The sequence below is a fragment of the Episyrphus balteatus genome, chromosome 1 (assembly GCF_945859705.1).
Source record: "Episyrphus balteatus chromosome 1, idEpiBalt1.1, whole genome shotgun sequence".
In the NCBI taxonomy this organism is placed as follows: Eukaryota; Metazoa; Arthropoda; class Insecta; order Diptera; family Syrphidae; genus Episyrphus; species Episyrphus balteatus.
In genome coordinates, this window is record NC_079134.1 from 7,682,861 (window position 1) to 7,695,687 (window position 12,827).

Genomic DNA, 12,827 nt, shown 5'->3' on the forward strand with positions numbered 1-12,827 from the left:
CAGCTTGTGAAATAAAGTTAAACAAAATTTGTAAGTGGCTCTTTGTAAAAAGATATTACAGGTCAAATAAAATAAGTAGTTATGGGAACTATCGAATAAAAACTATCGAATAAACTATCGAATAAACTATCGGATAAAAACTATCGAATAAACTGTCGAATAAACTGTCGAATAAAAAAAATCATATGAAAAAACTATTCGAATGAAAAAACTATCGTTTAAGAAAACTATTTGAATGAAAATAGTAACTAAATGAATGAATGATTTGAAACTATTGAATAAATGAATATTTTACAACTATCGATAGTTTGATAGTTTTTATTCGAAAGTTCCCATCACTAATAAAAAACATCTTTTACAGATAAGTACGACCGACATTCTTATGTAAATAAATCTCATTCATAAGTCCTTTTAATAAAAATTGTAAATGTATTATTTTTCAAAAATTTATTATTCAAAAATCAAGGCCTAAAAAGTCATTCTACAGTAAACGCCTTTTTTACTGTTCCATCTGCATAATTCTTAAAAAACCGTTCATATCTCAAAATTTAAATTTTTTGAATGTTTTAAAACTTTTCTCTCTCTCTTCAAACAAATTTATCAATCCATTTGAAAAAGTTCAACTTTTTAGGACATGGCTGTTTAGAAAACTATTTCTTTTAACCATGATGTTTTACCCCTATTCACCCTATTTAATGAGTGATTTTTTAAAAATCCTTGCTTAGAGTTCACTTTCAGGATATAAACTTTCAAATAAGAGTCTGAAATTGGACTTGGCGTTATATGAATTGACCATTAAGTTAAGATAAAACTGCAATCTAAACCACACTGAGACAAGACTAGGGTCGATTTATGGCCTACGATAACTACCATACGTTATCGTATTGACACGTTACCGTGTAATCGTAATCGTTATCCGTTCTCGAAGTATGGATATAAAGCTTTCTCAGGCGTATGAGTCTTTTTTGACACCACTGTACTTCCCATAAAGTTCTTTTTTTTTATAGCAAAAAAGTTTGCATTTATAGCTTTTAAGAGAATAGCTTCCATTTCAAAACTTTCATAAGCTTTCATAATCAGTGTGAATAAGAAGCTTTTTCCCTAAGAGAAATAATTTTCTCTTATTCACCACACCACCTGGTTTTCTAATAAGCTTTCCTCTCATATTTGTGGTTATCATCCGAGTTCAGAGATAACCCTTATCAAAACAAATTTTGCCTAGTTACTTTGTGTATAAAGTTTTTGATGCCATACTACTTTGCATAATAATAATACCTACCTGCATATAGTTATTTCAAGGGTTAAGGTTAAGTGGTTGAGTGCGTTTTTTTTATCCTTGTTACAAACTCACCACACCTATTTTTAGAATTCTTCTCATGTATTTTACCTTATAGTCCTCACGTACTAGAAAAGAACCCATTTTACTCATCCAGCCAGACACGGCTTATACTTTGAAGTCAGACATAATCAAGATTAAAAAGGATTAAGGGATGATATTTTTATTTATTCTACACAAATCCTCTTTGTAAAAACCCGTCACCGGGTTCTTGTTTGTATATATTTTGAATAATTTATTATTGTTTCGGTTCAGCCTAAAAACTTTTTGGGTTAATGTTTATTTTTAAAAGTAATCATTACTTTTTTTTTTAACCAAACAAATACCTAAGCTTTCCCCCACACTTTGAAATTGAGAGAGAGAGAGAAAAAAGAGAGAAAGTCCTTATTTTTTTTTTTTGTTCCAAAATGTGTCTTTCCTTTTGCATGCTTCCGAGTCCTGACATCAGTCAACCCAGCAGTGGCAGACATCAGGGCCTCTTCCGCGTGTGATTGAGCTTCTTACACGCTTCTTGTGCGGATATTTTTCTATATACATGTGTGTGCTCCGCTCGTCAAGCTAAAGATTTTGACTCTGGGGCAATTCTCTCCATCGCACGGTTTAGTTGTTTTGCCAGGATCAAGGAGTTTTGGTCTCGGTGTGTTTAATGATATAGTGTCAGTGTCTTTTGGGTTGTTTTTCCTGCCAAAACGCGCCGTTTGCCGGGAGATATATACAAATTTATATTCTGGCGTACCTTTTTGTGCAAGCTAATTAAGCGCTGGTTTTTCGTTATCTTTGGTTTATTTTTTTTCCTTTTTGTGTGTTGTGAAATTCTTGGCTTTTGAGGTCCTTCAAGGACTTACCTTCTTCTTCTCCTTCACCGATACTAAGGATGAGTGATTGAGTGAAGAAAAAAAAAGAAAGAATAAATAAAATTATATAAAAATGTAATTAGTGTAAATCAAAGCAAAGAGCAAAGTGAAATATTTATGTGAAGAGTGTTGTTACTATTTGTCACGAGCTGACGTTACGTTACAGCATGAATCCTGATGGTATACAAACATATATGATGATTTATTTATAAACATTTTTTTCGTTTGTTTAATTTTAATGAAGTCTTATTTTTTTTAATTCTAAGCAATCGTTCAATACAGTCGTTTAGAAAATATCCTTTTTATTTATTTTTAAGCCTACAAAAGTCTCATTATCCTTATACCTGTTGCTAAGAAAGGATTCTATATAGGAATCAGCTGTAAATTATAAAGGAAAATAAAGAAGACGAGTTTTTAAAGGATTTATAAACTTGGTTATCATTATCAACCAGAGTTATGCGAGGCGTCTCTTTTGACTGTTAAGAACTTTTAATCCTTTTTCCTCAATTCAATGGGATCAAAAAATTCCTGATTTCTGCTGCGGAATGAAAAATTATAATTTATCCAACTTAGTAACGAAAGATGCTTTCTGTTATTGTTTATCCTTCGTTCAATCATCATCTTCATCATCATGAGGCTCATCATCACCACTCTGCCTTCTTTATAGTAAATATCCGTTAATTTAAGAACCAAAGAGCATTAAAAGAAAATAATGCTAAATGAAGACAATATTATACCAAACTCTCGGATGTGTATGGATGTGGAAAGGAAGAAGAAAACGAATTTGTAGCATTAATATAAAAGGCTGTGGTGGATAATCCTGTGATTGATAAACGGACTCAAGCAAGCTAAGCATGGTTTTTTGTCTTAAACTAGCTTTTCAAATTCTTACCACAAAAGGGGGTGGAGGTGGGTTGGTAGAGGATGATGATGTGAATGAAGATGATGGGGATGTTAGTTGGAATGAATATGAAAGGAAAATGAAAAAAAAAAGAAAATGTTACACACAAAATAAAATTCCTATGAATTCTAAGAATGAATGAAATATACTTTGTCACTGTGATGACGGTTTTAGCTTGCAATTGTTGGGTGGAATTTTGTACTGTTTCCATGAAAATGCAACCTTTTTTTTTTTAGTATAGGTATCTTTTGAGTTGACTTTGATAGGAATAAATTTCAAGAAACGTCAGAAGAGAGAATGTGGTTTCACAATGTTGTGGTTGGCTGGGATAAGAAAACATATTTTATTTTTTTTATGATTTGTGGTTTTGTGTTTTTGTCTTAAAAAAGATCCAGTTTTTGTTATTTTGAAAGTAATAAAATTACTTTCAAAATTTTTAGCTAGTTTTAGGAGTTTCATAAAAGCGAATAACTTTTTTCTTTGCAAGTTGTCTCCAGTTTTATATTTGTTTTCTTTAAGAATTTAAACTACGGAATTTTTTGTGATTTTATTACAAAAGTTGATAAATATCCAAATTAATATTTGTTTTTATTTTAACTGGAAATTTAATTACCAGAAGTTAAAATTGTTTGTTAAAAACGTTTTCAAATCATCTTTAATTTCCAAATATTTATTTTCCGTTTGTAAATGCAAATTCCCACACAACTAACTTTGTCTCCTAGCTGAATTTCATGATAACATTTTTTTGTGTATCATCAAAATAGAATGTGAAAGGGTTGCCGCTTTATTTTTCTGAGAGACGCAGATTTGTTTAGTACCTATAAGGAGATAAGTTTAGTTTATTCTCATTGAGTTTTCTTAATCATTAGAAGAGAGGATCATTTTACTGCAAAATTTCAAAGACGATTGATCATTGGATTGCCTCAACTTCACCATGTTTTAATTTGGGATATTTTTTGACAATTCCTAGCCTAGATGTGAAATTGGAATTTTATTTATATGATCAAAGTAAACGGTACCTGCCATATGACCAAAATTAAAAAAAAAAAAAAAAAAAACTTACTTTTTATTAACTGCTTTTTCATTTCCCTAGAACTTTTTTCGGTCTCAATATTTTATAGAGAATGATATATGAAATTGATGTAGAATTTTCTGAGGAATTCGAATATAGCATTCAAAAAAATGTATTTTCACCCTTATAAAGACACTTTTTTGTGACCACCTTTTATTTTTGTCCTGCCAAATTTGCACCCGTGTACCGACAGAGGGTTAATCGGCTTTTACAATATTGATTATATTGATTTTTTTTTTCATATTTGGAGGGCATTTTTTAGGTAGGTCTTTAAAAAAGTCAGAAAATTCCAAATATTTTTTTAATTTTTTTCATTTTTATGCAAATTGTAGTATTGGATTTAGTGTTTCCCTCTATAACTCAGAAGTATTAAAAAAAAATTCTTTTGAAAAATCAGTTTTTTGAAAACGGGTTAGTGAAAGGTTTTGAAATTTTGTTTCATTATGATTCTCTTTATTATGGCAAAATAATTTTTTTTTTTAATATTTAAAAAATTTTATATTTAAAAAAATTGTTATTTTTTAAACGGCTCTACTGATTTTTTCACCAAAATCGAGAAATCGATGGCCTTTTTGAAACATATTTTATATTAAATTTTCAAAACAATCACTTTTTGGGTTTTTATAAAAAATACCAAACAATTCGTTTCTCCAGATTTATTAACTTGAGCGTGACTCACGCTGAGCCTGTTAGCAGCGTGGTAAAAATTCAATTTCATCTTCAGTTCAGGATGTTAAAGCGTTTAACGACTTTTTTTTTCCACCACAGGAAAACTGCCTAGGATAGCCATGTCACTCAAGTGACAATTCAAATGATATGCGGGTCACTGGGGTGTATGCGTATCATTTATTTTTTAGACTGTAAAAGTTAATAATTAGTATTATAATAATAATTAATTTAAAATAATTAAAATGTATGATCATAGCTAGACTTGAATGCTTTTCTGTTCGCTATTTTCGGAATTTAGATATTTTTAACTGTATTAGAAATGGAATAAAACTAAAAATATAAAATATACCTACTCGTATTAAATTTGATAAAAAAAAAACATCTTGTTTTAATTGTTCCAAAAACAAATTGGAAACTATAAATTTCTCTATTTTCTACAAGAACAAGGCTTTAAACTGAGATTTAATAATATTAAAACAAAATACCTATCCTAAGGTCAAAGTTATGACATACATAAATTTAAAAGCTCACATTATATCCAAATTATATGATGCAATATGTATAATTTATTTGTTGTTATACTAAAACGTCCTATTATTTTTGTATGTTAATGACCTAGCTCTATTTCATGTTTCATGTTAGAAGTGTTTAATGTTTTAGCAATTATTTACTCTCATTCATCCTCAACTTAACAAAATAGTAAGTGTGTGTGTATAATTATATTATATGACGAATAAATTGCTCCATTTACTTTTGTAGAAAACAACATTACCTAATGGATATCGTTTATTTCGGAAGGATATAACTTTCATCTATTTTTGGGTAGGTTGGGAGACTTTTTTTTTGTTATAAACAACGAAAAAAATCCATTAGTTGTTTTTTTTTTCAATTTGTTCAGAACCTACACAATAGCTTGATTAAAAATAAAAATATTCAATTGTCTTAAAAAATAACGCAAAATATTAGGAGTAAAAAATTTAGAGACACAAAAAAATGGCCTGTCAGTTGAAAAAACTTGACAACTCAATATGTCAAATACAAAAATTAAAACTTTAACCGTCCATTAGCTCAAAGTAAAATGTGTATAAGGATAAAAAGTTTTTAGTAGTTTTTTGTTTTTCACTTTGACAAAAAACAACTGTGTTTGTCAAACATTTCAACGATAAAATGTTTCAGACAGTTTTAAAGACAATTAATATTTAAACTGATTAGAAAATGTTCTTCCCTTTAGGTTGAACAAATACTGTTCCTCAACTGCTAAATAACTTAAAAAATGTAACATGTTTATGTAAATAATTATGTTACATGTACCTTGGAAATAGTACTACCTACTTTAAGTTATTAAACAAAAAAAAAAAAAAAATCAAATCTAGCTTAGATCTTTTTTATACCGTTTAACATATTCGCAAAATAGCAAGTTTTAAGTACCCACTGGTAAGACAACAATTTTTGTATGTTTTTATGCTTTAAATAAGCTGTTATTGTAAAAAATACTGTCGAAACCAAAAAGCAATACAAAAAACCATTTTTTGGGATCGGTTTTTCTTCTTTTTACCGACTTCCAAAAGGTTTGTATTTTTTTTTATATTTGTTACCTCATAACTTTGGACTAAGTAAACCAATTTTGGTAATTCTTTTTGTATTGGAAAGCTGGTGCCTGCAGTGTGGTTCCATTTCAATTTTGTCCAGTTATTGCTATAGGAATTATGAGAAAAACCAAAAAACCCAATTTTGATTCATGGAAGTCGGTTTTGTTTTTTTGATAAAAATTAATATTTTGTTTTGCCTTTTAGTCCAAAACGACTAAATTAATTTCAACTATTTTTTTTAAGCATTTTAAAACTTTGAAAAATTAATTTTTGGATTTTTTAAATTGTAAAATACAGGTTTTGAATCTTTGGTTTAAGATGTTGATAAATAAATATAGGTAATAAATTACTACTCAATTTTAAAAGTTCAAATGATCTTAACTCCAGTTTTGCCGACAAATAGAAGTATTTTGTAATTTTTTTTTTGTTTAATTAATAATAATGACAACCAACTTTAATATAATATTTTTTCCTAAAAATTAAATATAAAAATATTGTGTTTTTTCTGGAATGGCTCAAACGATTTTTATTTTTTCTTCTAAAAATATCTCCATCTTAATGAAAGAAAGCAAATTGTATGCATTTTTGGGAGCTCAAAGTCCATGAACGTACATTTACTTAATTTTATAAAAACTTTTAAAAAATTTAGTAACTTGTTGCAACTCAGTAACGCATTTTATTGATTAAAAAAATGGAAAAATGAAAATAAACCAATTTAAGCGGCTTCTTTAGTTTTTAAGTATTAGGTAATGCGATATGATTTAACCTCACATGAATGTGTAAGCATTCCCTAGCATTAGATTTGGCCACTATGTGTTTGTTTAAATTTAAATAATTTAAAAAGAGGATGAAGATTTTAAGTTTTTCATTAAAAAAAAATGTTACGTATACGCCATAGTTACCCATCTTAAGAATACAATAGGTTGCGGACTTATAATTTGGAGGTAACAAGCAAACAAGGTCCATTTCCCCACACTAGGCGAGACGTAATTTTTTTTAAAAAATTGACTTAAATTAGAAATAGAAAAATATTTAAAACATCAAATTCGGACTTAACCTTTCTTGAAAACCGAACATTCACTCTTTACATTTCTTTTTAAAACTTATATAGTTGTTTATAGTTTTGGAATAGGTAATTTTCAATCGCAAAATTTCTAAAATTTTCTAAATATTTCTAAAATATTGTTTAAAGTTAGTGGAGTAACTAAAGCTCAAAAATTGGCAATATTAGGGAACCCGGCCGAACAGCTTAGACTTTGATGATCTTTTTTTTCAAACGTCGGTAATTAAAAATACTTTAAAGTCTATAGATAAAAAATTGCCGGTGTTGCCGTTTTGATTTTTTAAATTTAATTGAAGATTTTTGTGAACAAAAACAAATTTTTTTCAAAATTTTTTCTTAAATTTCATAAATTAATTGATGCCAAAAGATTGTCTAGGAAATTCAAGGAAAAAAAAAATATATGGGAGTGAGGGACAATCTTCCATAGTTCAAGCGATAGATGCAATTTTCTTATTAATTGACTTCAAACACAAAAAAAAAATATTTGAACACAACGGCAACACTTACAATATTCAAATATACATTTTTTAAAAGCTAGAAGCTTAGTCATATATGTAAAATTAAAATTAAGTTAATTGAATGAACGGCTTTTAAAAGAATGGTAATTGAACTCAGATTTTGAAAAAAAAAATTATTGAAAAAATTTTAACATGTCGTTTTTAAACTTGGTCGTAATATAAAATGCATTTATTTTCAAATTTTTTTGGCCGCATTTATTATGATATCAAATTATAAAAGGAAATGTCAATATGTATTACGGTTTATGAAAAAAATTGAAAAGTATTTCATTTTCGAAGAACTTTTTTTAATAAAAGTTTTGAAAAAAAATGTAACTTATTTTTTTTTAAAGTTCAACATCTAAACATAAAATTATTTTTTATTCATTTAATAACCCTTACTGTTGAAAGTTAAATAGCAAAAATTTAAAGTTCCTATTTACCACAGTCTTTGAGAAAATTAATTATTTCAATGCAAAAATTCGGTTTTAATAAAAAAAAACCATTGAAATTGAAGTAATTTTTCATTTTTTTTTTCAAAAGTGTGATATATTTTACCTTTTTTGCTTCGAAATTCAACTAATAATATTTATGGCCAAACATTTTTTTTTTTTAAATTCATATTTTATTAGAAAAAGTTTGGAAAAAAGTCATTTTAAATTTTTCTAATAATATTTTTTTTTTAATTCTGAGTTTGAGGACCATTTTTTCAAAAAGTCTTGATTAAATTTAGTGGATTTAAACTTAAGAGACAAGAATGAGCTTCTGGCTTTTTAAAAATGTATTTTAAAATATTGTAGGTGTTGCCGTTGTTTTCAAAATATTTTTTTTGTGTTTGAGGTCAGAATGTTAGAAAATTGCATTTATCGCTTAAACGATGGAAGATTGTCCCTTACTGCCTTTTATATATTTTCCTTAAATTACCTAGAGAATCTTTTGCTTTCATTTGTTTTATGAAATTTAAGCAAAACAAATGGTTTTGTTCAAAAAAAATTTAATTTTAATTTTAAAAAACAATACGGCAACACCGGCAATTTTTAATCTATAGACTTTTAAGTATTTTTAATTACCAACGTTTGAAAAAAAAGATCATCAAAATCTAAGCTGAGCTTCAGTTACTCCACTAAGTACCTATTTTTTAAAGTGGTCACTCTGGTGTATGTGTAACTTTTTAATATTTTTATGGTTGCTGAATAAATTTATTAAACCACTGTATTTTGCTATTCATCCTACATCAAAAACAAATATTTTTTGCCTGAAACAATGCGAAAAAAATATTTATAAAATATTGTTTAAAGTGATTTTTCTCAATTTTGTAAACCAAAAATTTATCAATATCAATTTAAAATAAAATCTGTTCAGTACAATACCTAAGAAATCTAGGAGTTGTAAACAAATCATTAACTCATAAACTCACTAAAATTGAATTTTGTCACAAAAACTTTACACATTTAGTTAATATCTGTAAAGAGTAATATATCGTTGAATAATTTTATTATATTTTAAATAAATAAAGATAAAAATAAAATTGTTATGAATTCAATATTTATAAAGAATTTCTATTAGGACTCTCCTGGTCCAAATATGGTTGATGGCTTCATGCAACATACTCCATTTATCTTCCTATCCTATCCAATAGATAATAGCTATTTCTCTTTAGAGAGACATTTCTTGTCTTTTTATTTATATAAAAATATGTTTCCTCTTGAGGACTTGTTTGTGGTAAATAGTTGTACACAAAAATAAAATAACTATTACATTTGACTTACATCCCACAGGGGAAAACATGGTGATGCCATTTCTTTATGTTTTAAAGTAACTTAAATAGGAACTAAAAAAATGTTTTGTAGGTCGGTAGGTATATATTTTTTTTTATTTAATCCCTTGACAGAATTTGGGTATGATGTTGTTTTTTTTCCTTAAAAATTAAAAATTTATATTTAAATAATTCTGTCTGACACTTTCAATTCGACCACAAAAACGCGATTATGTGTTCACTTTTTTCCATAATTTTTGTTAAATTTTTTAACCATTGGTTTTGTATGGGGGAAATCTTTTATAAATTTTTGTGGTTGGTGTATTTGTAATGTCAAGAAAATTGTCAAAAGGATAAAAACCACATTTTGTCTGGGTGTTTTTTTTTTTTTTAATATTTTTCTTGATAAACCAATCCATTAGTTGACTTTTTGAACTAAAAACCACACAAATATTTTTGAACTCGAAGGACGATCTTAATTATTTCATCGTAGGAACATCTGTTTCTCAACTATTCTCTAAAAATCTTCTTCCATTTTAATTGAATTAAATTTAATTTATTAATTTAATCAAAAAAAAAAAAAAAAATGAAACAACTACAAGCTTGAAAGTTGAAAGAAAAACCTCTCCTTGAAAATATATTATAAAATTCCATTTATCAAAGAAACATTTCATAAATATATTTTTGGAATGACTAAGAGAATAAAAACCTCATATATACGAATAAACAACAACCACACCAGACACCAACAACACTCTAAGAAGCCCTTTTCAATTTATCATTCACATCAAATGAATTACACAACAATTCGTTTATTCTTTGTTGCCCACAGAAACACACACCCAAGAACTGAAAATCCTAAATCTAAATCCTTTTTCTCAGGATATACGATATCATGTATATGTCTCATTTCCAAAAAAAACTAGATGAATGTTTTTACAAGTTGTAAAAGGAGCAACAGTTGTTGTGTTTGGTTGTGCTTCTTCTTCTCCAAGTAGTTTATCATTTTGTTTAACTGGAAAAGTATTGTTTGTGTCCTTTTTTTTATTTGAATGACAATCAAGATTTATTAAACAAAAACGCTAAACCAATTTGTAAATCTGTTTTTGGGCTGTGAATAGAAATTTTTTAGCGTCAGTGGAATTTTTTTTCGCTTCATCAAAAGTCCTAAAAAACTCATTTGTTAACATGCAATTTACAAATTTAAAGTTAATCTACGAAAAAAGGGTTAGGATTTTTTTTTATTAGTCTTATCGCTAATGGACTCTTTTTTTGATATGACGAATCATTAAAAGGATAAATCATAATTCCCAGTGAGTTTTTGTATTTTGTGTGTTTTTGGGTCATGATGGTAATCAAAAAATAATTATTCATTCGCTACGCGACCAGAGAGCGACCATCAGCGCAGCGACGACCAACAACCTTTATAATTTTTATGTAAATTTTACAGGGATTTAGATTCATGACCTGTCCTCGCCCACCCTCACATACACATGTCCATTTTTCGATAACAGTTTGAATGTTAAAATTCCTCGTAAAGCTTTTGTTTTGAAATATCCTTTTTCAGAATAATAATATTTTAAGCGGCTATGAGGGAAATATTATATTGCAAAGGGTCCATAAACAAGGCATGGTTTAAGTCCTTTTGGATTACTCTCCATTTGTTTTGTTTTGCTGTTTTTTTTTATTTTTGCTTTTGTTTTATGAGAAATATAAAAACATTCAAAACAAAATAAATAAACCATTTTTTGCTGTTGTATAAGTACCAAACCCACCTTTATTTATATACGCGCGAGTACTTTAAGGAAGGTTTTACGATTCATACAATTCACGATTCTCATGAAAAATCCCTCTTAACTCATCCCTAGTCCATTGAGTAGAAAGATATATAAATTAAATAATTTTTATTCAGATCTCCATTCAGGATGGTGGATTAGCATGGCGCAGATTTGTATAATGGCTCTGAAATACTATATACCTACAATGTTATGGCTTTTTCTTTTGTTAAAAATCATTTAGCTTTTGTTTTGCGTTAAAGAATGAAGTGAAAGGTAAATATTATTATGTCGAGCAATTAGGAATGAATTTTTTTTTTTTGGCTTTGGAAAACTCAAATTAAAATAAAAAAAACAAAAAAATTTTAATCCAATTTTATGAGATGTTTGAGTATTAGAACAATGCTTAAATAAGGAGCTTAAGAAACTTATCAGAATTAACCTTATTATTGTATAATGGGGATTTTTTGATTCCATTTGATGCACGTAGTTAAGCGATAAACAAAAAAAAAATCATGTGTGCAGTTCACACGTGGTGGAAGTGAAACCTTAAAAAATAATTTTTCTTGCAAACAAAATCAAAAAAATCTACCTTTTTTTTATTCAATCACCTTAAAATCCATATATTTTATAAGACAACCTATAATAAATTTTATCATCTGAAAGCTTATTATTTCACCTTTTATATGAAGCTTCAATCATATTTCTACCATGCCTACAAAAAAAGTAAGAATTTTTTAAAGTCAACCATATCGAAATTTCAAACTGAGATTACGGTACTTCCTACACTGGTGGCTGGTCATCGGCAACAGATCTCCACAGGTGTTTTGAGGTATTTCTGAAACATTGTGTAGCTTGTAGCAAATACAAGTACTGTTATGTGTTATATATACACTCAGTCACAAAAGTAAGTATACACCCCTAACTTTGTTTAACCAAGACCTCAAAAAAAAGAATCTAACACATTTTCGAAAAAAATTTAAATGTGGTTTTATTTCTGTATTCATTGCCTACATATTTACAGAAAAAAATTTGTCAAATAATCAATACCTACTAAATGAAAAAGTGACAAAAAATTAAACACAGTACAAAATTTCGCATTACAAAAGTAAGTATACAGAGAAGAAAAAACTATGAAAATCGATGTTAAAAGTATAAATATCTAAATTTTTTTGGGAATTAATATATTTTAGGCTACCCCCTAGACTTGACGAGGTCAAACTCACTTGAAAGCATTGATTTTACTAGATTTTTTGCAACTTTTGAGCCGAATTTTTTCCACTCTTCCTAAAAGACTCGTTTCAGCTAATCCTTT

General features: G+C 27.8%; 1 protein-coding gene across 1 annotated transcript in view; it reads left to right on the top strand.

The window, feature by feature from the left end:
• The first annotated feature begins 1,041 nt into the window (after positions 1 to 1,041).
• Positions 1,042 to 12,827, top strand: part of LOC129913267 (dual specificity calcium/calmodulin-dependent 3',5'-cyclic nucleotide phosphodiesterase 1) — a 499,680-nt gene continuing 487,894 nt past the window's right edge. The window contains exon 1 of the mRNA XM_055991869.1: positions 1,042 to 2,370. The gene's annotated coding sequence lies outside the window, so the exon portion shown is untranslated. The remainder of the gene's footprint in view (positions 2,371 to 12,827) is intronic.